This window comes from Bison bison, unplaced genomic scaffold, assembly GCF_000754665.1.
Source record: "Bison bison bison isolate TAMUID 2011002044 unplaced genomic scaffold, Bison_UMD1.0 scf7180017860443, whole genome shotgun sequence".
Lineage (NCBI taxonomy): Eukaryota > Metazoa > Chordata > Mammalia > Artiodactyla > Bovidae > Bison > Bison bison.
In genome coordinates this window covers 2,970,906-2,998,426 of record NW_011491015.1, presented here as the reverse complement: position 1 = coordinate 2,998,426, position 27,521 = coordinate 2,970,906, and the positions used below count along the sequence as shown (strand labels likewise).

Sequence of the window (27,521 nt, the reverse complement as noted above, 5' to 3'; positions counted from 1 at the left end):
CAGCTACATCCTTATACTTCGAGTGCCCCTTCACCTCTGTGTTCTGTTTGCGGCAATAACTCTCTGAACTCTACATCCCAGGAGTCACTGCCAAGTCCACCCGTTCTCCAGTGAACATGGAGCGCCTCTCAAGAGCTGGCCTGGAAGCGCTGGAGTACAAAGGACTTGGGCTCAAGACCAATCTGGGTTTAAACTCCATCTAAAAAGATTTTACTTAAATCCTCTAAATCTCAGTTTCCTTGACTATATAAATGGAGATAATACCTTCTCTTCTTACAGCTAATATGTGAGAACTCTTGAAACACATTCAGCACTCAGCCTAGGATAAGACTCTCAACCTGTGAGGATGGGAGGGTTGCTTTTCCAACCATGTGTGTTTCCGGACCATCTGGAATTGCTGTTCTTCTTTATCCCACCCCTCCATCAAGCCATAAATCTAATCCCGGTAACTCTGCCTGTGACTCTGCAACTATTTAGAAGTTAAGACATCTTTATCCTTCATTTGCTGATAATCTTCTTCCTGGTAAAGAATCTGGCTGCAAAAAAAAAAAAAGAATCTGGCTGCAATGCAGGAGACCCGGGGTCAATCCCTGGGTTGGGAAGATCCCCTGGAGAGGGGAAGGACTACCCTCTCCAGTATTCTTGCCTGGAGAATCCCAAAGACAGAGAAGCCTGGCGGGCTACAGTCCATAGGGCTGCAACTATCATTTTCAATAATCTTCTAACAACTTTTTTTTTTGGCTACACCACGCAACATGTGGGATCTTAAGTTTGCCAACCAGGAACTGAATGCACGCCCCTGCAGTAGAAGCTGAGCCCCAAACCACTGGACCGCCAGGGAATTCCCTCTTTCAGCAATTTTTATAATTTTTTTTTAACTGAGATCAGTGGCTAAATTAAATTTATTCTATGAAAGAGTCCTAATTACCATTCTCCCAAACATTATATAATTTATGTTGTAACCATAAACAAAGGACTTTAAAGCACTGAGGTTTAGGTTATGTACATCTGTAATGATGTGCAATGGAAAATCTAATTAAGAGAAAGTCAGGCCATTTTAACATTATATAGGGGAGAGAATTCTCATTACTTACAGCATTTTTCCCCTTTCTACTTTAGCAGTAATAAAGCCAATTAAAGAATCATGCCACTCTATGGCCACAACTTAACGTCCAGCAGCAGAACAGAGAAGCAGGTAGTGTTTCAGCACATAATGAAAACCAAACATCTTAAAATCAAACTTGGGATCAAGGCTAGTAATAGGAATGCTCTGAATTCCAAGTAGTTCCCACAGCCCTAAGTGCCTCTAATTTTTTCCCCAGGGTTCTGTGCAGTGCCCTGTGTCCAATAGGGGTTCCAGTCTGCTGTAAGAAGTCAGAATGAACTCCAAATAAGCTGTAACTTACTAAGACTGGTGAACCGGAAAGTTCCCAAGCACCCTAACAGAGGAACAGCAGGGTCGGTACAACAGCATCACCACCGACTCCAGACACTATTCAGAACTGAACTGTAGGACCTGGAAGTCCCTGATTTGGAAATGTTTTTGAAAAGGTTAGGCTGGTAAAATGTTTACTATCCTTTGGCAAAATAAACTACAACCAGAAAAAATGTCTGCAGCATACAGAGAAGAATCAATTTTTCAAGGTATTGAAGTATCACTATAACCTGAAAAAAAAAAACGTTACTAAAAGTTCTAAAGTTTCATTTTTTAGAGCACAGGTTGGAAAAGTATGAGCCATCGGTCAAGTCCAGCACTCTTGCACAGGCTGGGAAAAGTTTTTACATTTTTAAGTGGTTGAAAAGAATAAATACACACACACAGGCTGGGAAAGGTTTTTATATTTTTAAGTGGTTGAAAATAAATACACACACACACACACACACACACACACACACGAGGTGCCAGGTTGCTTCAGTCGTATTTTCAGCCAAAAAAAAGTTGTGACCCCATGGACTAGCGCCCATCAGGCTCCTCAGTCCATAGGATTCTCCAGGCAAGAATACTGGAGTCGGTAGCCATGCCTTCTTCCAGGGGATCTCCCCAAACCAGGGATCAAACCTGTGTCTCCTGTGGCTCCTGCACTGCAGGCAGATTCTTTACTGCTGAGCTACCAGGAAAGGGAAATATATATCAGATCAGATCAGATCAGTTGCTCAGTCGTGTCCGACTCTTTGCGACCCCATGAATTGCAGCACGCCAGGCCTCCCTGTCCCTCACCAACTCCCGGAGTTCACCCAGACTCACATCCACCAAGTCAGTGATGCCATCCAGCCATCTCATCCTCTGTTGTCCCCTTCTCCTCCTGCCCCCAATCCCTCCCAGCATCAGGGTCTTTTCCAATGAGTCAACTCTTCACATGAGGTGGCCAAAGTACTGGAGTTTCAGCTTTAGCATCATTCCTTCCAAAGAAATCCCAGGGCTGATCTCCTTCAGAATGGACTGGCTGGATCTCCTTGCAGTCCAAGGGACTCTCAAGAGTCTTCTCCAACACCACATTATATAAGCATCAATTCTTCGGCGCTCAGCCTTCTTCACAGTCCAACTCTCACATCCATACATGACCACAGCAAAAACCACAGCCCTGACTACACGAACCTTTGTTGGCAAAGTAATGTCTCTGCTTTTGAATATGCTATCTAGGTTGGTCGTAACTTTCCTTCCAAGGAGTAAGCATCTTTTAATTTCATGGCTGCAGTCACCATCTGTAGTGATTTTGGAGCCCAGAAAAATAAAGTCTGACACTGTTTCCACTGTTTCCCCATCTATTTCCCATGAAGTGGTGGGACTGGATGGCATGATCTTCGTTTTCTGAATGTTGAGCTTTAAGCCAACTTTTTCACTCTTCACTTTCACTTTCATCAAGAGGCTTTTGAGTTCCTCTTCACTTTCTGCCATAAGGGTGGTGTCATCTGCATATCTGAGGTTATTGATATTTCTCCCGGCAATCTTGATTCCAGCTTGTGTTTCTTCCAGTCCAGCGTTTCTCATGATGTACTCTGCATATAAATTAAATAAACAGGGTGACAATATACAGCCTTGACGAACTCCTTTTCCTATTTGGAACCAGTCTGTTGTTCCATGTCCAGTTCTAACTGTTGCTTCCTGACCTGCATACAAATTTCTCAAGAGGCAGATGAGGTGGTCTGGTATTCCCATCTCTTGAAGGATTTTCCACAGTTTATTGTGATCCACACAGTCAAAGGCTTTGGCATAGTCAATAAAGCAGAAATAGATGTTTTTCTGGAACTCTCTTGCTTTTTCTATGATCCAGCACACACATATATATATGTATATATATGGGAAAGTAAATGGCAACCCACTCCAGTACTCTTGCCTAGGAATTCCCATGGACAGAGGAGCCTGGTGGGGCTACAGTTCATCGTGTTGCAAAAGAGTTGGACATGACTTAGCGATTAAACACACACACACGCTTAGGTCTCCTAAGCCCCTATTTTGGAAACATTTTTGAAAAATTGAGGCTGGTAAACTATCCTTTGGCATGATAAAACTACAACCAGTTAAATGTATGCAGCATATAAAGAAGAATCAGTTTTTCAAGGTATTGAAATATCATTGCTGCTGCTGCTAAGTCGCTTCAGTCGTGTCCAACTCTGTGCAATCCCACAGACGGCAGGCCACCAGGCTCCTCCACCCATGGGATTTTCCAGGCAAGAATACTTGGAGTGGGTTGCCAATAACCTGAGAAAAAAAAAAAAAAGTTACTGAAAGTTCTAAAGTTTCATTTTTTAGAGCACAGGTTGGCACTATAAGCCATGGGCCAAGTCCAGCCTTCTGCTTGTTTGTGTGTGGCTCTTATTGTATGTGGCTCACACGTATTAACATGGGAAAATTCTATGACATTCAAACTTCGGTATCCATAAATAAAGTTTTATTGGAACACAGTCATGTTATTTGTTTACACATTGTCTATGGCTACTTTTGCAATACAATGGGCCATCAAAGAGTTGACTTAAATTGTGTCTGACTCTGTGACCCTGTGGACTGTAGCCCCCAAGCTCCTGTCCCTGGGATTTTCCAGGCAGGAATACTGGAGTGGATTGTCATTTCCTCCTCCAGGGAATCTCTGTGATCCAAGGATGGAAACTGAGTCTCCTGCCTGCATCTCCTGCATTGGCAGGCAGCTTCTTTACCACTTGAGCTATCAAGGAAGCCCACTGAAGAGCTGAGTTATTGCAAAAGAGATCACACAGTCTGCATGCCTAAATTATTTACAATGTGGACTTTCACAGGGAAAAAAAAGGAGTGTTTTTTTTTTTCTTTTTTCACTTTGATATCTAACCTGAAATTCTAGGAATACATCTTTTTTCAGTATCAAGAAGGTCCTCTCCACAAGGGCCCCATCTTGCCATGAGACTTTCTGTGCCCAAGACGCTAGCGACACCTGAGGCCTTCTCTTAACTGTGGTCAGAAAGGATGGCTAATAAGCAGCTGAAATTCCTTTTAACAAAGCTTTCAGGATCAACCTCTTTTTTCATTCCCAAGACAAAAGTAAGTTTTAAATTGCTTTCATAGCTCTAATTCTTTTTTTTTTTTAAACACTGAGTTAGCTACCCACAGTATGAAATAGAAGTGAACACAGAACCCTAATTCACCTCAAACTCACTTGAAGTTTAGGTTCTGAAGGCACCTGGAATTGAAGCATCTGTTCTTGAAGGAATATTCGCGGCTCTCTGATAAAGTTGCTAGGAGCAAATGATAAACATCTGGACTCTGCATTTCAGCCGCATGACCCCTGTTCTACTGCAGTAGTAACCAGCCACTTAGAACTACTCGAGATGGCCTTAAAAGAGGCGATTAAAAAATGAAAATGCAAAACAGGTCTAAGTAAGACGCTCAGTTGAGGTGGCCGCTTTGATCACACCTTCCCTGAGAGATCCCCGGGTAATGGATCTTGCTGCTCAGGGGAAGGGCAGGCCCCGGGGGACAGACAGGTCAGTCAAGCTGGCTGCTACCCAGTTAACACGTCTGTTGTGTTTTTACCTATAACAGATGAACTTATTAACAAGGAAAACTTTCAAGACATTCTTGATCAAAATTTTAGTTTGACCCAATCCCAAGGAGAGAATGCATCTACATCTGCACCTCTCCAGTAATCTGAACTCAAAAACCATGGCGTGTTATTACAAAAATAATCCCATGTTTTTTCATTCATGAGAAATGTATCCTTGAACCTGACTGTTTCTCCAGGGTCCTAACTAGTCTCGCTGACAGACGACACGAGAACTAATGGAAAGTGGAAAGTGCCGTTAGTCAGTGCCGCCAGGCCTCATTGTGCAATTCACAGGTGATCCCCGATATACAAACGCAGTATAATTCTAAATGCCACGGATCAATCACTTACGTGGCTTTAAATGGTAGCTATGGTCTTCGCTTCCCATCTTTAAGTCATTTACATAGTAGATAAACTGTATTAATAGAACTAAAATCATCTTTATGTACCTACCTATTAATAAGCAGGGAAAAAAAATTTATTTTCCACTTAGATTTCTATCCTGGAGTCCTAAGAATAGATCTTCTTTTCTAGATAAAGGATTCTGTCTCTGCATTAGACCTACCATCTTGCTGAGAGACTCTCCTTGCCCCAAGATACTAGTCACATCTGGGGCCTTCCTTTAACTGGGGACGTTAACGTGCCGAGGGACAAACTGAAATGGGGCAGAGAAGAGCAACTGAGGCATGGGAAGGAGCTCCCAGTGTGGGGACAAACAAGGCCTGGAAGCAGGCAAGATGCTGGGTGGAGATGAGGTGGGTGAGCCAGACAGAGTCCTTTGGGAGGAATGACAAAAGTAGGGACAGCAGTCACAAGGTTCCTGAAGGTGGGCCCCTCCCGCAGCAAGATCACTGCAGTGGAATGCATGCTGGAGCTGGCCCGCACAGGCCTGTAAGGGTGCATCATGCTTTCAGAAATCCTGCAAGTCAGCTGTTAAACATGGCCATTATTAAAAGTATATGATATATGCTTTCTTGAATGGAGAAACTAGTATCAACATATACGTGCTATCATGTATAAAACGGATAGCTGGGAGAAGCTGCTGAATAACACTGGGAGCCCATCCTGGCGCTGTGATGACCCAGTGGGGCGGGATGGGAGGAGGCACAAAGGGAGGGGATATGTGCGTCATTATGGCTGATTCTCGTTGCTGTATGGTGGAAACCAAGACAACACTGTAAAAATTAAAAAACAAACAAAAAAACAGACATGTAATTAAATGCCAGATGAAATGCAAAAAAAAAAGTAATGATAAAAATTTATAATTATATAAATATTAAAAAGAGATGTAACCAACACTCAAAACATCATATTGTAATTCTTTTGCCAGCTGAAGCAAGTGACACAAAAAAATTAAATGAACTAATATCACCTGTCTCCTGATCCTACCCACTGAGGACATAGCATCGTAGTGTTCCTCAACTGAGTCAGAAGAAAACATCACACACAACCAAACTGAGAGGCTATTTAAAAAAAAAAAGTTGATCTGAACCTTTCAAAAATGTCACTAAGGAAAGACTCAGGTTAAGGAGACTGAAAAGACTTTCCAACTAAATGCAGTGCATGGTCCTAGGCTGGATCCTGAACAGCAAACTGCTATTAAGGACATTAATGGGACATGTGTCCAGATTTAAATGAGGTTTACACACATTTAACACTGTACCAATGTTAGAATTTTCCTGATTTTGTAACCGTGATATAATTTATATGATCCCTGTTCTTAAGAAACACACAGTGAAGTATCTGGGGTAAAGGAGCATGTCTACAGGTTACTCTCAAATGATTCAGGGTGGGGAAAAGAGAATGATTAAGCAAATGAGGTAGACTGTTCACAGTTGGTGAAGCTGGGTTTAAGGCATATGGGATTTCTTTATACTATTCTTAAACCTTTACTGTAAACTTGAAATCATTTTAAAGTAAGTTTTTAAGAAACAATTTTTCAAATAATTTATATGGCCAGATATTCAAAAAGGTGCAAAAATTAAGTTCCATTTCTGAGGCTGTTTAAAATTGTTTTTTTAACATCTTGCACTAATCTTGGTCACTAATACCATTCTCCACTAAAAGGAACCAAGGCTGCTGGAAGAAGTGGCTGTTTCCAGGTCTAGGTCAAGGGCATGTACAAGATGAGCTTGGAACATCTTGTTTTGACAAAAAGTAAGGAAATGTCCTCCTCCCTCCCTCCAAAAAAGGACAGGGACATGCTGACATGATGCACGTCAACGTAACTTCCTCTGACCAAATCTGGGACAATTTTAGACCAAACTGTCAATTAAGAACAGTAATGAATTATAAACAATTAAAAAAAACAAAAGGAAGGAAGCCATGACTCTATACTAACAATAGACAAATAAAGAGGAGAAAGGTGAACGCCTATGTATAGTGGAATGAGGAAGGCTGATGGTCAAAGTGGGAAGAATGTCAAAGTAATGAAATTACTACCATTATGCCATCATAATGGGAGAGCTTGAGTCTGGCAAAAATCTTCACTGAGTACTCAATTTAGGGGGAAATTCTGATGAGGAACAAGCTATTCACATTGCCTTAAAAGTGTCTCCCCCCAGGCTGTCATGTTACATGGCAGCCTGGATGGGAAGGGACCTTGGGGGAGATTAGATACGTGTATGTGGACTGCTGAGTCCCTTCGATGTTCACCTGAAACGATCACAAAACTGTTCATCAGCTGTACTCCACTATAAAGTTTAAAGAAAAAAAAAAAGGAGAGGGATACTGTATTCTGCAAAATGGTTGATGCCATAAAAGATAAAGAGAGGCTGCGGACTTGTCTCAGATAAGGAAGGCTAAGAGAGACATGACAGCTAAAAAGAGTAATTAGCTCTACTACGATTTATAAGAGAAAAGCTCCTGTCTTAGGAAATTTATACTGAAGCATGTAAGGGGTAAAAATTCATTCCACATGGCACTTTAGCAAAAGACAGTAAAGGATACACTGTGAGTGTGTACAGGTTTTTAGCTAGAGAGTACAAATGATAAATCAAATGGGGTAGAGTGTGTGTGAGACTTAATTACCCTGAGTGACTAGTATCTGGGTATTCTTTTCCCTGCTTGTTTTTTTTTAAACAACTTTTTATGAATTTCAAATTATTTCCACATATAAGATTTTAAAAACAAAAATAAGGGCGAAATGTCTAATTCATAAAGTTTTAAAGGACTCACAGACTAGGGATATGGCAAGCTCTATCAACACAGATGTGGACCAAGGTCTATACCCACAGCAAACTCTGTTTATACAGTTCCCCTGGTGCTCCAGCCCAGGCTGAGAGTGTGGACCACCCCCCACCCCCACGCACAAATGCCTCTCACCCAGCAAGAGAGGGAAAATAGTTAACACACCACAGCAACCATTTTAATCACTAAATTAGTTTTCTACAAACGATAAATACACGGGAGCCTGGGGACCAGAGACAGGCATGCGGGCTCAGCACAACCATCTTCTGAGTGCCCCCTGCAGGTCAGAGGCAGAACCAGTTGCTTTGCAAACTCAACCAAGTATTTGCAAGGCAAGTATCTTTACCCTTCTTGGAGATGAGAAGAGCAGCCCAGAGTACTTTTAACGTCTAAGAGCAAAGCTAGGAAAGGCTAAAAGCTGGGATTCAAATCCAAGTAGGACTCCAAAGTCTGTATTCTTTCCACGATTCTGACACTAAGGTTAGTGCTGGAGACAGAGTTAAGTGGCAGAAAGGAGGGAAACACAGAGAGGTAATTCTCAGAAGAAACACACGTTCAATAGCAAGCGACAGACACCCGAAGGTCTGCAGGTAGAAGGAAGAGGGTGCTGAAAACAAGGGAGACAGAAGGGCCCAGAGGTGACGTGAGGGAGTTCAGGCGCGAGACAAGCTGAAACTGAGGGCAACCTCAAACCCGGGCACACCGGCTGCGTGGCCCCAAGGATGTGTGACGAAGCCGGAGAGCGTGTGTAAGTGTGCACTTAGCACACCAGGGCTTTCACGGTGCCCCAGCGGCAAGAATCCACCCACAGTTCAGGAGCTGCAGGAGCTGCACGTTCAATCCCTGGGTCGGGAAGATCCCCTGGAGGAGGGTATGGCAACCCACTCCAGTATTCTTGCCTGGGGAATCCCATGGACAGGAGAGCCTGGGCTACAGTCCATGGGGTCACAGAGAGTCAGACAAGAATGAAGTGACTGTGCACGCATGCACGCACAGTCCACTATGTTGTATGTATGTCTCATCAACATCTAAAGTTTATGGGAAGCAAGAACTGTGTCTCGGAGGGCACGCCACACAGTGCCTTTGTAGCAACAAGAAGTTTCTGAGTAACTTACATGAATGGACGAAGGGAGCAGGTATCAGTTTACACAGAATATTAATGGCAAGCCAAAACACTCATATTTGAACCTGAGTGTAGGCAAGAAAAAGAAAGAAAAAACAGCTTTGAGTGGCATGTTTTGGGAGAAAATTGGATGTAGCAAATGTTCTAGAAAGGTTTATCTCACAGAAGTATTCTAAGAAGGAAAAAGAGAACAGAGGCAAGGAAACCAGTCTGGGAAAACATTACAAAAACACAGTGCAAGGGAGCAAAAGGGAGTTAAACTACTTTCGCACCAAGATGACCTAAAAAGAAATAAATGTGAGAAAGGCATGTGGCTGAAAATAATTTGATGAAATATGACAGCTGACGATGGGAGCTGGACAAATAGACACAGAGGAAGAGAACAGACATGAAGCAACACTAGGAGGAAAAAAGGGGTATCTCTCCAAGGAAAAATGGGAGGGGGCTGTGGGAACGATTTGTGAGAAACTGGATGATAAGCTTTAAATGCCAAGTTTCATCTGCCAGCCGGAGGGGAAGCTGTAGACATTCTATAGACAGGACGTGCTCAGCCACATCCGACTCTTTGCGACCCCAAGCACTGCAGCCTGCCAGGTTCCTCTGGCCAAGCAGGACAGGGTATCAGAAAAGGCCTGGGTTGGTGAGGCAGATCTGAGAGTCAACCGCACTAAGTTGAGAAGCCTTGCCAGCAACGAGGTCGCCATGGTAACAGAGAGCCAAGGCCTAGACCCCAAGTTCCTGTAGAGGAGGGCGGGGAGGGAGAAACAGGCCGAGCAAGGAAAGGCCAGCCAGCGAAAAGACGCCATCCAGGAACACAGCATCAGTGATGCTAGAAGAGGTGAGGACCAAAGGATTCCCAGCTTTAAAAGCAATGATGTTTAAGCAATTCAGAACACATGGGGGAGAAGAGCTGGGAAGACAGGAAAGCAGCAAACTCAAGAACTGTTTCATTTTTTTTCCAGCCTTAAATGGGTCTTTTCACAACATACTATTCCAGGCCCTCAACCCCAGAAACAAGATCTTTTGGACCCAACAGGAACTCAAACTCAAATGCCATCAAGAAAGAGTACGAGACTTACCGTATTTCTCTCTGTTTAATGGCAGCCACAATCGAGTCCTCTCTAGCCAAAAACTTAAAATACTGAGAGTTTTTTCATTTTGCATACTCCAGAGAGCTCACAACTAAAATAAATATCACTTCCTAGATTCGTGATGCAGTTAGTTTCTAACCATCAAAAATATTTCAAAGTTCTCTTTACTTTAACCATTTTGTTAATAATAACCTCAATAACTACAAAAGTCTTTGTATTTTTTCCAAGATCATATTACTCACAATCGTTGATCTGTACTAATGAGGTAGAAAACCAGACTGAACTAATGAAAGTTAAAGGACTTTCAGAGGACTTATTGCTATCAAATATACTACAGGACCACTAGCCATCAGTTATTGGGGTTATTTTTAAAATAGGAATATTTGAAATTTTAATGTTGATATGTAAATAAGCCTTAGAATACTTAAAAATATTTTATTACTTGAAACATTTCCTTGAGTGTGTTTTATTGGTTCATAACTTTTTACTGCTAGTATAAATTTTTATTCCAGTCCATCCATCACATAGATAAGTTAAACAGCTGAAGGATATTTAACAGCCCAGTATTGATGTGTTCGTTCCCTTCCCTTCTGCTCTGTTCCCATTACCAAAGCCTTAAGTTACTCATCCACTGATGCTCAACAAGCACACAGTGCCTGTGTTTAATCCAGTTTGTCTCTGGTATCATCTGGCACTAGAATTATAAACACTTCCTGTCCGCCAGGAGCCTAGACAGACATGCCTATGGACAGAAGGCCACCCGGGAAGTGCTGTAATTAGCGTAAACACAAGCGTCTCTAGGCACCCATACTCTGTCCTGAGGCGGCTATGAGGAAAGCCTCCGCAGGGAAGTGGCTGCGTCCAGGTCTGCTCGTGGCTCAGGACGGATCACCCAGGGAGGAAAGGGTCTTCTGAACGCTTAGCCATTTACAGTGGACCTGGGGCTGGCCCTCATCCAGCTCATCTCTGTACACGCAACATCTCTTCAGAAGGCCTGAGACATCGCAAGTGCTTAATGTCTGCTGGGCTGAACCAAAAACATGTCATCCTTTTTCAAAAACAAAATGTAAAACGCCACAAATTAAACCCAACACTAAGTCTGTCATCCTTATCACTCACTCAACAGTGGTGGAGCATCTGGGGAGAACACTACAGCATCTAGAGGATGAGATGGTTGGATGGCATCACCAACTCAACGCACATGAGTCTGAGCAAGCTCGGGCAGCTGGTGATGGACTGGGAAGCCTGGCGTGCTGCAGTCCATGAGGCTGCAGAGAGTTGGACACAGCTGAGCAACTGAACAACAACAAATGTTAGAAAGTACTGTAACCATTTTATTTGACATTTGAGGTTAGTTTTTATTTCAACCAGGCTAATCTTTTGCCAGATAAAGGTACTAGTCAGTGAAATCCCTATAACCTGCTTTCATTTTTGATCATATGTCTATATTCCAGCCAAAAGGCATTCCCCTTCCCAATGCTAACATTAAACTATTAATTATTATTAATAATTATGGTCAAAATTCATATTGTCTTTCAGCTTCATAATTTTGCAACATTAAGATATACATAAATAAGATTTCCAAGCACCACCGACATACTCCGTCAAAATAAAACCAGTAGATGGCGCTCAATTTGTCTAGAGTGCTCTGAACTGGTTTTAGGGACTACTCTCTCTGAACATGGAAGCATCTTGAAACTTCAGCTGGTAAAGGAATCAAAATTACAAAAAGTTTGGAAATCATTTAGTGTATGGACCCCTTAATGGAAAGTGTTCCTTAAAAAGAAGTTTTTTACAATTCTAAGAGGATGAGCTTTTTGTTTCAATGTACAGCCCTGCCTCTCAGTCTATTCCTGTTAATAAGCAAAGCTAAATTGGTCGAAGGGTGTTGGCTGTCGGCTTTAAAAAACAGCCTCACCCTCTCACAAATGTTTCACAACTCTCTGGAACTGCTCGAGTAATTGGGTCAACACTTAAAGAGACAGTCCCCCTTTGCTAACAGGACCAGGTCTTTGGTTAAAATGCAGACACCATGAGGATTTTTTAAAATTAATTCTTGACAGAACCTTTCTCTCTTCCTTCTCTGCCTTCCCAGGAAGCAGAGGACTGAAGTGGGGGCATTCTATCATTAAAATCTGGCAACTGGACTTGTGCTCTACCCACCTCCCACACTTATTTGTGTAGCTTCCTTGGCTATTTCTTGGTCAGGTCTCTTTTTTTTTCCTCTAAAGGCATCTATGAAAATGGGTCTCCAGGCTTCCAGACTCACCCTCCAAACAATACGAGGCAACAGGACAAATCTCCAAAATACAATCTGGTCAAGTTACTCCCCTGAGACTCATGGACGACCAACAGGATGACGTCTTAACTCACGATTGCTTCCCTTCAACTTGCAGGAAACGAGGTTCCCCTCAACACGGCCCTTGCTCCCCAGCCACCTCTGCCTCCCAGAGCCCCTCCCACTGTTAGTGGTGGTTTAGTTGCTAAGTCGTGTCCGACTCTCACGATCCTATGGACTGTAGCCCCCGAGGCTCCTCTGTTCGTGGGATTCTCTAGGCGAGAATACTGGAATGGGGTGCCATGCCCTTCTTCTCTACCCAGGGATCGAACCCGGGTCTCCTGAGTTGCAGGTGGATTCTTCACCGACTGAGCCACCAGGGAAGCGCCACACAAACACTGCAAGCACACAACACACGGACAGGACACACCAGCAGCTGAAGCCTGACTCTTACTACAGGTGTCTCACCGCATGGGCACACGGCTCCCTTCACCTGTCACATCCTCCTCTCACCTGGCCGGCGATGCCCAGGAGGGGACGCATGAAACCAGCCCCGCCTTTCTTTTCTGAGGAGCCACCTGGTCTCCTTCCTCGGGTGAATGGCCTGCTTGCTGATATCAGACACTGTGCCTCCCTCCTGGCATGGAGGCCAAGGCCTCCACCAATTCCTTTCCTGTCTGTGCAACGGGCAATGTCTCCATGGGGGGGACCCAGCGGGTCCAGGGCGCCTGCTCAGATCTCACTCCCAGCCCAGGATACGACAGACCACGAGACCATGAACAGAGATAATCAAAGCTGGAAACGGGGACACTGTCAACCACACCAAGATTTAGGAAAGCGGTAGTTGCTCAGTCATGTCCAACTCTTTGCGACCCCATGGACTGTCCATGGAATTCTCTAGACAAGAAAACTGGAGGAGGGGCCATTTCCTTCTGCAGGGGACCTTCCTGACCCAGGGGCTGAACCTGGGTCTCCTGCACTGTAGGCAGGTTCTTTACCGTCTTTAGGAGGGAAGATGCAAATACAGAATGGGGGCATCACTCTGGAGGGAAGACCATGGGCCCTAAGTCCTGTGACTCAGAACTCCAGCCTCAGTGGCTGTCAGCTCTGGGATTCTTCTGGGAACCACTCAAGTCCTTCTGGGGAACCACAAAATTGTCAGCTCCACAAGGGTAGAAACTGCATTTTATATTCACGTATTTTGAAGTGCATAAAATAATTTAATAATGGCTCTTTCATCAAGTGCTAACTGTAACAAACCAGCATCACTGTCTTACAGATATTAGGGTACCGTTTAATACAAAGTACTAGTATATTAACAAGTACCTAGCATACAGCAGACATCAAATACAGGTCCTCACTCATTCAAAGTAAACAAAAATACCCCACATTTCAGAATCTCCATGTCTTTGCTTGGCTTTATACTCTCTTCTAGTAAAACATATTTCTCAAAGTAAAAGAAAGTAATAAATTTTACTTTTTTTAATTTAATTACAGGTGAAGAATTTTAACTGGATGGCAAGATTGGTTTTATGACATCCTCTGAAAAGCAGTCAACACAGAAATGTAGAAAAAAATTAAAAATTTGATTAGCTTTAAAGGTAAATTATGAAGCTTTCTTAAAGCTGACTAAACATTCTGATATTAAATAGCTATATGGACACTGAATGATCCACAATACTTAAAAATCATAAAGTAGTAAGAAGAAATAGTCTACCATTTCAGATAACAACAAAATTTACCACAGTTCAAAAGCATCAGTTCTTCAGCTCTCAGCCTTCTTTTATAGCCCAGCTCTCACAATGATACATGACTACTGGGAAAACCACAGCTTTGAATATACGGACCTTTGTCGGCAAAGTAACGTCTCTGCTTTTTAATATGCTGTCTAGGTTTGTCGTTGGGAAGATCCCTGGAGAAGGGAACAGCTACCAACTCCAGTATTCTGGACTGGAGAATTCCATGGACAGAGAGCCTGGCCAGCTGCAGTCCATGGGGTCGCAGACAGTCAGACACGACTGAGCGACTTTCACTTTCAGCCAGAGGTGCACATTATGTCCCCTCCCTCTTGAATCTTCCTCCCACCTCCTGCCCATGGCTGTCATTCTTAAAATCACATTTAGCCTTCACAGAAAACCTATAATTCTGGCATTACCCTGCTGAATTTTACAGAGGAAGACTCTAAGGCTCCCACAGCTGATTAGTACTAGAGCAGGAATTTTCCCCCTATCTACTTCACACCTACAAGGAAGTTAACATTTCTCGACCCGGGCCCTCCAAGTGTTGTCCCAGAACCAAAGCATCACCCAGAAGTTGATTAGAAATACATGTTTTCAGCCCTCCCCCAAATTAAAGAGCAACAAAAAATGAGGCCCCTTAGGATTACCATTTTTTCCCCTAATATATACATTTTACTGAAGTGTAGTTGACTGTTTCAAGTGCACAGCAAGGTGATTCAGCTATACATATGCACATATATTATTTTTCAGATTATTTTCCCTTATAGGTTATTAAGAGATATTGATTATAGTTCCCTATGCAACACAGTAAATCTTTACTGCTTGTTGCCTACTTATTTTTTTAATTAGAAATCTAGCATTCTATTCACACTAAGTCAAACACATGGAGTCAATGTGTCACAAACTTTTTAGCGAGGCAAAAATTCGTTCTTAAGGATTACCATTTTCATACAACCTGCATTTCTGCTGCCTTCTCCTGCATACGCATAAACTACAGCAAGTAAGAGATCAAGAAGCGAATCATCTTTAATCAGAGTAGAAGTGAGGAATGCAGGAAGTGAGTAGAGAGGAATACACAGTCAATGCACAGCGGAAGTTAAGATCACCCCAGGCTTTTAACTAGCTGAAGACGATAACAGGAATGGCAGAAAATAAGTCCACAATCAGATCGATGGATCCCACAGACCAAAAAGGGAATCCAGTGCCTGGGTTCAGTTCAGTCGCTCAGTCGTGTCCGACTCTCTGCGAACCCATGGACTGCAGCACACCAGGCCTCCCTGTCCATCACAAACTCCCAGAGTTTACTCAAACTCATGTCCATTGAGTCGGTGATGCCATCTAACCATCTCATCCTGTGTCAACCCCTTCTCCTCCTGCCTTCAATCTTTCCCAGCATCAGGCTCTTTTCCAATGAGTCAGTTCTTCACGTCAGGTGGCCAAAGTTCTGGGAGTTTCAGCTTCAACTTCAGTCCTTCCAATGAAAATTCAGGACTGGCTGGATCTCCTTGCAGTTCAAACGACTCTCAAGAGTCTTCTCCAACACCACAGTTCCAAAGCATCAATTCTTCGGTGCTCAGCTTTCTTTATAGTCCAACTCTCACATCCAAACATGACTACTGGGGAAACCATACCTTTGACTAGATGGACCTTTGCTGTCATAGCAAATTCCAAAGAGGACAATAAAAATCTTATAATGAATAGACTAGAACTTTCTTTTACACTGAAGTATAGCTGACGTACAATATAAGTTCAATTCAGTTCAGTCGTTCAGTCGTGTCCAACTCTTTGCAACCCCATGAATCGCAGCACACCAGGCCTCCCTGTCCATCACCAACTCCCGGAGTTCACTCAGACTCTCGTCCATCGAGTCAGGGATGCCATCCAGCCATCTCATCCTCTGTCATCCCCTTCTCCTCCTGCTCCCAATCCGTCCCAGCATCAGAGTCTTTTCCAATGAGTCAACTCTTCTCATGAGGTGGCCAAAGTATTGGAGTTTCAGCTTTAGCATCAGTCCTTCCAATGAGCACCCAGGACTCATCTCCTTTAGGATGAACTGGTTAGATCTCCTTGCAGTCCAAGGGACTCTCAAGAGTCTTCTCCAACACCACAGTTCAAAAGCATCAATTCTTCAGCGCTCAGCTTTCTTCACAGTCCAACCCTCACATCCATACATGACCACAGGAAAAACCATAGCCTTGACTAGACGGACCTTTGTTGGCAAAGTAATGTCTCTGCTTTCAATATGCTATCTAGGTTGGTCATAACTTTCCTTCCAAGGAGTAAGCACCTTTTAATTTCATGGCTGCAATCACCATTTGCAGTGACTTTGGAGCCCCAAAAAATAAAGTCTGACACTGTTTCCCCATCCCCCATGAAGTGATGGGACCAGATGCCATGATCTTCGTTTTCTGAATGTTGAGCTTTAAGCCAACTTTTCCACTCTGCACTTTCACTTTCATCAAGAGGCTTTTGAGTTCCTCTTCACTTTCTGCCATAAGGGTGGTGTCATCTGCATATCTGAGGTTATTGATATTTCTCCCGGCAATCTTGATTCCAGCTTGTGCTTCTTCCAGCCCAGCGTTTCTCATGATGCACTCTGCGTAGAAGTTAAAAAAGCAGGGTGACAATATACAGCCTTGACATACTCCTTTTCCTATTTGGAACCAGTCTGTTGTTCCATGTCCAGTTCTAACTGTTGCTTCCTGACCTGCATATAGGTTTCTCAAGAGGCAGATGAGGTGGTCTGGTATTCCCATCTCTTGAAGAATTTTCCACAGTTTATTGTGATCCACACAATCAAAGGCTTTGGCATAGTCAATAAAGCAGAAATAGATGTTTTTCTGGAACTCTCTTGCTCTTTCCGTGATCCAGGGGATGTTCGCAATTTGATCTCTGGTTCCTCTGCCTTTTCTAAAACCAGCTTGAATATCTGCAAGTTCACGTATTGCTGAAGCCTGGCTTGGAGAATTTTGAGCATTACTTTACTAGCGTGTGAGATGAGTGCAATTGTGCGGTAGTTTGAGCATTCTTTGGCATTGCCTTTCTCAATGTATGATTCACAATTTTTAAAAGTTATACTCCATTTACAGTTATGATAAAATGTTGGCTATATTCCGTTTTGTATAATATATCCTTATAGCTTATCTTATACTTAATAGCTTGTACTAAAACTTTAAAATATAAATCTTTCCCCACCTGTAAAATAAAACAATTCCTCCCAATCACAGGCTTGTCAAACTAATGAGATTAGTATAGAAAGAATAAAACACAGAGTTCCAAATAAATAGACCATACACAACACAGAAGTATTAGACTATTTACACTGAAATGCAGTTTTTCATTGAGCATCATTCCCAAGTTCCTTTGACCTATCTCAGAGGTCAAAGTGACACAGTGTCACTGGTTCCAGGTAACAAAGTCCCCTGGGTCGCTTCATCTGAGTGGTCTGCCCTTGGGGATCTTAAATATTACCACTCCCCCGCCCCAAATCTCACCCTAATCAGACCTTTATTACCGTTTATTACCGCCCATGAATGCAGCCAAGCGCTTTCTGGAAGAGCGGTGTGTCCACACGTGCACTTAGTTGTGTCTCTCTGCGACCCCACGGACCACCGCCGCCAGGCTCCTCTGGGCACGGATTCTCCGGGCAAGTGGGCTGGGTTGCCACGCCCTGCTCTCCAGGGGAGCGTCTGGATCCAGGCATCAACCCTGAGTCTCCTGCGCCTCCTGCACTGCAGGTGGATTCTTTACCACTGCACCACCTGGAAAGCCCTGAACAGCTTTAACTCTATTTAACCAAAAACACTGAGAACCTGTATGTGCAAGGTGCTGCGACAGAAGCTGACGTGAGAGCAGCAAAAACAATTCAAGTATCAAGTTTCTGTCCAATTTTATCCGCAGGAACGGGGCTTTTAAAACCATCCTTTTTGTTTACTGGTTCATGCTTAAACACTGGGCTGCAACAGAATCATCTGGAGGGCTTATTTCAAAGTGGCTTGCAGGGTAATGTGCCAGCCAGTTTATGTATGAAACACTTCAGAAGGTTGCGGAATCAATGACCACCACACCCAAATAACTGGAATTGTTTACAGTCTACAGTCTGAGATTTTTATCAGTGAACTTACATGAACAGGGTTTCCCTGGTGGCTCGGCTGGTAAAGAATCCACCTGCAATGCGGGAGACCTGGGTTCGATCCCTGGGTTAGGAAGATCCACTGGAGAAGGGAAGGGCTACCCACTCCAGTTTTCTGGCCTGGAGAATTCCATGGACTGTATAGTCCACGGGGTCGCAAAGAGTCAGACATGACTGAGCGACTTTCACTTACATGAAAACTATCATTAAACTTTTTTTTTTTAGTGAGGACTTCCCTGATGGTTCAGAGGTTAGGATTATGGGGCTGCAAAGAGGGGGTGCTTCTGCTGCAGGGGATGAGGATTTGATCCCTGGTCGGGGAACCAAGATTCCACAAGCCTCTCACATAAGGGAGTGGGGGGCGAACACATACACACTCACACAGTTTGTAGGGCTCCACCCCAAGCATTCTGATTCGGTAGGTCTGGATGGTGCCTGAAGATCTGCATTTCTAAGAAGCTCCCAGTGATGCTCATGCTGGTGGGACCACATGAGCATCAGTGAGAACCAGTGCTCTAGAACAATTCAACTGCAAGTCAGTCTGGGCAACTCCTCACACCAATGACTGCCCTTAGTAAACAATGTTTACAAGATCTCCAGCTTACATTTGAAGAAGCGACGGCAAGTGGAATCCAGTACTGATGCCAACCTCTAAATGTAGAATGTGATACAAGCATCAGGCTTCGAGTTCCCAGGTTAAGAGAGGGTGGCAGCAATTTAAGGGACTGGGAGTGAAACCGTTCTTATAACACGGGCCTCAGGCGGATGAAGAGATAATGTATGTAAGTCACCTTACATGAAAGGTACTCAGTAAGTGTTGTTCTCCTCTTTCTAAGCAAACAAAGGAAAGAGCTACCAACCCAAGTGCTGGTGCAGAGACGCCAGAGGAAGCCACACAATCATATGCTTTCATGTTACACAAAATTAAGGAGATGGGTGTCTTTAAAAACTACCTATATATTTAAGGTTTCTATCCATCATGGCACCCCTAGCGCTGCTCTACATTATCCCTCTTCCTCTTTTAGGAAAATCTTTTAGGATTTTCTTTTAGGTCATATCTGTGGCTCTTTGATGCTTTCCGCCACTCTGTCAGACAAAATCCACTTGCTCTCTGGAACCACTTTCCCGTCCTTCCGTGCATCCCGCACGCTCAAACGGTGACCAGGCCCACCCATTCGACAGGCCCCCTCGGTCCTCCTCTGCTCTCTCCATGCCACTCCTCCATGTCCTTTGGGCACTGCTTCCACCGTGCGACCCCCTGCCTAGTCAGAAGACCTCCAGTTGTTCCCTATCCTGCTTGTAAAATGCCATACTCCCTCTATCAGTGCTGGCCAACAGAATTTTCTGCACTGATGGAAATATTCTATCTGCGTTGTCCAACGTGGCAGCTGCTAGCCAGCATGGCAGCTAAGCTCTCTACAATGGAGGAACTGATTTTTAAATTTTCTTTTATTAATTTCCATGGCTCCACGGGGCCAGAGGCTACCCTAATGAACAGAGCAGATCTATGCAATCTCCTCTCCACTTTCTCTACCATGGGAACTGTCCTCTCCAGTCAAGCCAGGCCCCGACCACCCCTGATAATGCCATGTCCACACCTTACTTCGCAGACTCTATGCCCCTCTCTCACTCTGCTCTTTCCTTTCTCCATCTGTCCAGGCTAACGGAACCCCATTTTTCCTGAAGGCCTTCCTATCACTTCTGCCAGCACCTCATCCCTCTTCTTGCCGTGAACCATCACTGCCTGTGTAACAAACCCAGCATCTGAGCCCATATTACCTATACTGTCATTTAACTCCTCACGCACGTGAACTCCTGCCAAAGAATCTATTCCTCGAAGACCATGTCCTCCATTCACTTAGCAAGTGCTTTACGGCTTGATGAGTGAGGTACGGACATAGAGCATTACAACTTGGTCTTCTTTGGAAAGCAAGACTTCTCTTCATTGGAACCAAATGGAAAATTTAATTCTATTGCCCTGTCCCCACCACCATTCCGCTCCCCAAATATCTAGATGCTTGGGAAACACCAAGTTAGTGTAAAAGCACCCTGCAGAGAGACCCTGAGAAGGCTTTTGGCCTTTATGTATCTCCACCTGCTCGGAAAATGCCAAGGAAAAAGAAGAAAACGCTATCTGCAGATGCAAAATCTGTAAACTTCAAAGTGAGTTGCTGCAGATGGGCTAACAAGCCCAACAGAAGGAAACTGAAGCTCTTGCTCTGTAAAGTCATCAGAAGCTAAACTGAGGAACACTTGACTTCCTTACTTCTTCTGGCACTAGTGACAAAGCTGTCATTATTTAAAACACAGCACTCAGACCTGGCTGGAGAGCCTCCAGTCTACAAAACACTGCAGCTGACCCATCAGTACTCAGACCTGGCTGGAGAGCCTCCAGTCTACAAAACACTGCAGCTGACCCATCAGTACTCAGACCTGGCTGGGAAGCCTCCAGTCTACAAAACACTGCAGCTGACCCATCAGTACTCAGACCTGGCTGGAGAGCCTCCAGTCTACAAAACACTGCAGCTGACCCATCAGACGTGTATTGTTGAAGCAAAGACAGGTAATTAATTTAAGAGATCAGAAAGCTGATAAAGCTCTCATTGTAGGAGCAACATGTAACACAAGAGCCAAGCAAGAGGGACAGCCTTGTTATTTCACCTCCTGCTAGGGAAACACATTTATCAGCAAGAGATAAAATGCTGCCACTACCAAGTAGATCCTCTTCCCTCCAAAGAGCAACCGAGGACATTAAAGTTGGAGGTAACCTACAGTAAAGAATCCCCCTGCAAACCATGAGAACTTGGCGTGATTCCTGGATCAGGAAGATCCCCTGGAGAAGGGAATGGCTACCCACTCCAGTACTCTTGCCTGGAGAATTCCATGGACAGAGGAGCCTGGTGGGCTACAGTCCATGGGGTCACATAGAGTCAGATACAACTGAACAACTAACACTTTTACTTTTCTCAACTGTCATTATGTATGCCAACTATACTTATGCAAAAACAAACTTTTAATTGTTCACGTTAAACCCCCTTCTTTCTCAGCATGACATCTCCATGTGGACTCTCATCTTCTGGCACTGAGGTCAGTTCTGATTCACACACACAGTTGCTGTTGTTCAGTAACTACGTTGTGTCCCACTCTTTGCAACTCCATAGACTGTAGCATGCCAGGCTTCCCTTTCCTTCACCATCTCCCGGAGTTTGCTCAAACTCATGTCCATTGAGTCGGTGATGCCATCCAACCATCTTGTCTTCTGTTGCCCCCTTCTCCTCCTGCCCTTCGTCTCTCACAGCATCTGGGTCTTTTCCAATGAGTCTCAAGCAATACCTGTATCCTAACCCACCCTCCCCTTACTTGACAGAACAGAGAGCGACATCATCTAAAAATTTGGTCCTTATTCTAATAGAAATAGTTATAATCACTGGATATTGTTTTGTTTTGTAAGTTTTAAATGGAGAAAGGAATCCATTGCCAAAGATACATCAGGATGTTTTTCCTCCTCCCAGAAGCAGTTACAGGCAAAAACATTCAGTGCTATGGAAAAAGAGAAATGCGAAAGGACATAATAAACCAGATCTGTTGGGGTTCTGAACATCTGTTCTGTAATTAGAATAGCTCTTCCCCTTGAAAATTTAATAAATGTGGGTTTCATCCCAGTCATAAGGCAGGTAATGATAAGTATTCCATACATAACCTGTATCTTACATGTATCTCTCTGCTTTTAAAGGAGTATGTAGTTTTCGGATGGGAGCTTTTGGTTTTCTTGAAGGAGACCTTGAGATGGGTTCACCTGACCACAAATCTTGGGGACACCAGCAAGTTTATAACTGAAGGATCTTAAAAATGAACCCCAAGTTTTTCCTCTTTAAATGTGTTCTTACGGTGATTCTAGTTAGTGAATCATCAAGCATCCAAGATAAACCTTCTGAGTCAGTGTCAGAGCCAAGCCATCCATTCTGGAGGTTCATTAACCATCAAGTGCCCAACGCCCACTGGAACACTTTGGCAACCAGTAAGGACATTATTCTAACACAGAAAACCAGGGGAAAAAAAAAAAAAAAACCTGCAGGAGCTGTGCTTTACACAGAAATGCCTCAGTCAGTCAAGAGCCTTGGCTACCTCTTCCTTTCACAGGTCCAGGGCTCAAGAGCCACCCCCATCCTCCTGTAGAAGATCTAGGGATAAAGATAAGTATCTGCCTGAGTAATTCACCAGAATGGTTATTAATGACTTCTCTACACTCAAGTGTTACAACCCACATTTTATTTTTACTTGTTAAAAAATCTGCCTGCAATGCTGGAGATTTGGGTTCGATCTGTGGATTGGGAAGATCCCCTGGAGAAGGAAATGGCCACCCACTCCGATATCCTTGCCTGGCAGGCTACAGTCCATGAGGTCACAAGAGTCGGACACGACCTGAGCGACCAACACTACTCTGAAAGAGAGCTCAATGCTATCTTTTCAAATATCTCTCTCTCCTTCCAGCATTCCCATTGTTCCCTTTTTTCTCTCACATAGCCCATGTCTTCCCAGACTTCTACCACAAGGGCTCAGCGTGTACTCTGAACCCTGAACTCCAACCTCCGCCCCTGGCTGGGCTAGTTACCTGCAGATCCTGCTACCTGACCTGAACCATCACGACCTCCATGGAGCTTGGGGCAAATCCGTCAGTCTCGCAGTAGCTCAGTTTCTTCACTCTTCCAGCGGAGTGAGGTCAACCGCCCTGAAAATACAATGATTCCCCTGACTCATCTCACTGTTCTGCAGTCCTGACCTCGGTCACAAAGTTCATTCCCACGCGGGGCGCCAACCGTGGGGCAGTCACTTGGGGGCATCATCACGGCTTTTTCTCCAGAAAAGTAAAGTCAGAGCGGGGAAAGGAAGTGACTTCCTCTGGAATAATCCAGATCTGCTTACTCCTGACCCCTACTGTCTCCATGTGCCCCAGAAAGGACAGGGTGTGAGGGCTGCTGTCAGATGACAGAAGAAAACCTTCAGGGCTGGTCTGCCCAGATTTCTTCTAGAACAAGCCTGGGGGCCTTAGATAAGAGGCATTTAAAGAGACCCTTTCCTCCTCCTCCTTCCAAAGTTTAAAACCTTGCTTCCTTTTCAGCTGTTGGTCTGGGGGAGGATTTATTTACTGTTGCTCTTGGCCAGTTGCTAGGCTGCTGGGTCCGGTAGTGCTTCGTGTGTGGGGGTGGTGGCGGGACCTATTTGGTTTGTTTTATAAATACCAACTTTTGTTTCATATGCCTGGCTTTTTCTTTTATCATCTGATAGCATCCCTCACCCCCTATCCTTTCTGGGGTAAGTATATGCTTTTATCTTGACAGTGAAAAGGGCTCTACAGCCAAAGGGTACATACTATGCTTAGAAAAACTATCTGCTGTATGTCGTTTATTGTAGAAGTGGCTCAGACCATAAGTCCCATAAGGACTAAAGACAGTGATTCGGGACTCTATGTCTAGCGTGCCTTTTCAACTGGTTAAAGGAACAAGTAGGTTATTTATTCACAGAACACATATCTAGTAGAAAGTCAGACATTCTTTGCTACACTTTGCAAGGATGCTGTACACATCACCTTAGAGCTGTAAAAAGTTAGAGGTGCACAATAAAGACATTATCAGTTTCCTTGTGAGCAATGGTTTTAATCGCAAAGAGGACAGCACTGTTGATTCAGGACTCACACAAGGTAAATCTAATAATGAAACCTGGGAAACAGGTAAGCATCTTTATTTTACTTTTTAATGAGCAACTTTGAAAAGGCAATTGTTCTGTCAAAAAAAGCAAAGTTGACTTGAATTTATGTAGTATTCCTAACCAAATCCAGAAAAAATTCAGCAAAGTAACTAGCTAACTGGCCAAATTCTCTTCCAAAATATCGGCACCAGGAAAGACAAAGGATCTCTTCCAAAATGTCGGCACCAGGAAAGACAAAGGATCCGGTTCAGTTCAGTTCAGTCACTCAGTCGTGTCCGACTCTGCGACTCCATGAACTGGAGCACGCCAGGCCTCCCTGTCCATCACCAACTCCTGGAGTTCACTCAGACTCACATCCATCGAGTCAGTGATGCCGTCCAACCATCTCATCCTCTGTGGTCCCCTTCTCCTCCTGCCCCCAATCCCTCCGAGACTGTAAATAAATACAGGGTGCAATCCCGGATTAAACCTTGAATTGGGGAGAAGTGGTAAGGAGGATGCTTTAAAGGACATTTTGGGATGATCAGAGAAATCTGGAGATGGACTTACATAAGAGTATTACATAAACGTTATGATACCTGTTTTGTTAACTATACTGTCATCATGAAAGAGAATGTCTCAGTCTTTAAGAACTATTGATACATGCTGAAATATTTAGGGGGGGGAAGTATGATGCCTGCAACTTTCACACAGTTCAAAAAAAATATGTAATAAAGAAAATGGCAAGAAAATCACATTTAGGTCACACCTAAATGTTAATAAAAGGTGAGCGGAAGTGAAGCTGCATTCGTGTCATTTTTCTGTAAATGTGCACTTTCAAATAAAACATTAAAAATGTTTTTAAAACGTGAGAAATGAAGACTAAACTTGGGTTACTTAGTTTAAAAAGGACTTTATTCGAGCAAGTCTGTGTTGTGCTGTGCTTAGTCACTCAGTCACGTCTGACTCTTTGCAACCCCATGAACTGTAGCCCACCAGGCTCCTCTGTCTTTGGGATTCTCCAAGCAAGGTGGGTTGCCATGCCTTCCTCTAGGGGTCTTCCCAACCCAGGGATCGAACCATGTCTTCCAGGCTGCAGGCGGATTCTTCACCGTCTGAGCCACCAGGGAAGCTATTTGTGCAAGTCTCTATCACATAAAGCATAGTGAGATTTGTCATGTTTTAGGTAACAATTATGGATAGCAAACCTTGCTTAACAGCTTGGTATACGGAAGAAAGACCACGGGTTTGAGATTTACAATCTCTGGGTAAAGCATATACTAAATGAACCATCTTGGATTCTCATTTCTTCAAGTATTATGAGGGTAAGAAGGAAGCTTCCTCTCCCCTCACAGGATTGTGAAAGAAGAACGTGAAAGTTGCTTAGTCATGTCCGACCCTGTGGACTATACAGTCTACGGAATTCTCCAGACCAGAATACTGGAGTGGGTAGCCTTTCCCTTCTCCAGGGGATCTTCCCAACCCAGGGATCAAACCCGCCTGCACTGCAGGCGGATTCTTTTACCAGCTGAGCCACAAAGGAAGCCCAAGAATACTGGAGTGGGTAGCCTATCCCTCCTCTAGCGGATCTTCACAACCCAGGAATTGAACTGGGGTCTCCTGCACTGCAGGCGGATTACACAAGGTTGTAATGAGAATCAAATGATATTCTGTGTGCAAATGTGCATTTTACACCTGGAGGCAGTATACAAATATGAACTCTTGTTTTTAAGGAGCTGTCATCCAGAAAGGTTATGGGAGATGCAGCTGAGTGCTACGCCAGCTGGTGAAGCAGTCACAGAAAACCAGAGGCCGAAAGATCCACTTGTGAAATCGCGTCACACGTTGTTCACGAAGGTTCACAACAGCAGGTTTTTGGAAAGACTTCCTTTTCTCCCCAAAAGTGAATCATCCATGAAAGAAAACAGCAGAAACTTTTAATCCCACTGTCCTCTGACGAATGAGAGTCGGATCTCCTTTAAAACATTCTTCCATTCAAGGATGTTCCATTTACATCAAAACACGGGATCTTAAAAAAAACTGTTTCTCCTCAAATGGGGAATCCAAAACAATATGCTTCAACTGCCTAAGAATGCAGTCTGCCTGGGGCCCAGCGCTCCGCCTTACGATAAATCCACTGTCCCTGAGAGGCCAGACCTGACTGTGAGCCAGAGGCTGGGGTTTAGAGGACACTCAGAGGTGGGCTTCAGCTGTGAGAGAAGGCAGGCCTGTGGGAGTCACCCAAGGGTCTGTGAAACCCTTCCAGGTCAGGTTTTTCCCTGTCTCCTCCCTGAGTCTCCAGTTTCCTCCAGGAGAGGACACACCCCGCCCCCTCTCCGCCCAAGCCCAGCCCTGGCTGCAGAGCTCTGCACTTGTTGCCTTGGGCTGGAACACTGGGCCCAGATCCACACACAGCTGGCTCGTACCGGTCACTCAGGTCTAAGCCTAAATGGCCAGTCCACTCTGCCCCCTAGCTAGAGGTACTCCCAAACCCCTTCCCCGAGCACCCCTAAAAGAGGCCCTACTCAGACACAGCCACATTACATCCTCTTGTTTTAGCAGGTATCATCTATAGCCTCTGTTAGTTCTCAACTTTTCAGATTCAATGATGGCAAGACAAGAAAATTTCTAACTGACCTCTCGGCCTCTGCGCGCTCCTTCTACATTATCCCGCACACTACTAAGTCTCCCAAACTACCACTGTATTAGCTTTCTGCTGCTGTTACAACAAACTACCACAAACTCAGAGGCTAAAACAGCACAGGTTTTACTATCTTATACTTCTTAAGGTCAGAGGCCTGAACGGCATTCACTGGGCTAAAACAAGGATGTCCGTGTTCCTTCTGAAGGTCCTAAGGGAAAGCTGTCCGCCTGCTTTTCCCAGCTTCGAGAGGCTGCAGTCCTTGGCTCATGGACCGTTCCTCGTTCAAAGCCAGCAGCATGGTATCTACAAATCTCTGCCTCCCTCTCTCACTTAGGAACCTCCGTGATTACACTGGGCTATCCAGATAATTAAAGGATAAACTCTGGTTTCAAGATCTTTAACTTACTGCAATCTGTGAAGCCCCGTTTGCCACGTGAGATAAACACTCGCAGGTTCTGGGAATCAAGACGTGGACACACGTGAACCATTATTCTGCCTGCCACAACTATGCAGTCGTATCAGCCCATAACTAAACTCATTCAACAGCCAAAAGCAGACAAAAACTACCAGGAGAAAACCTGCACAGACACAAAAATACTAGCAAACCAGATCTAGCAACACACAAAAA

At 44.2% G+C, this 27,521-nt stretch overlaps 1 protein-coding gene across 10 annotated transcripts in view; it reads right to left on the bottom strand.

Annotated features, from left to right (window-relative positions):
• The window catches only part of AKAP13 (A kinase (PRKA) anchor protein 13), a 322,135-nt gene that overhangs the window by 201,899 nt on the left and 92,715 nt on the right, over positions 1-27,521 (bottom strand). The window lies entirely within an intron of this gene.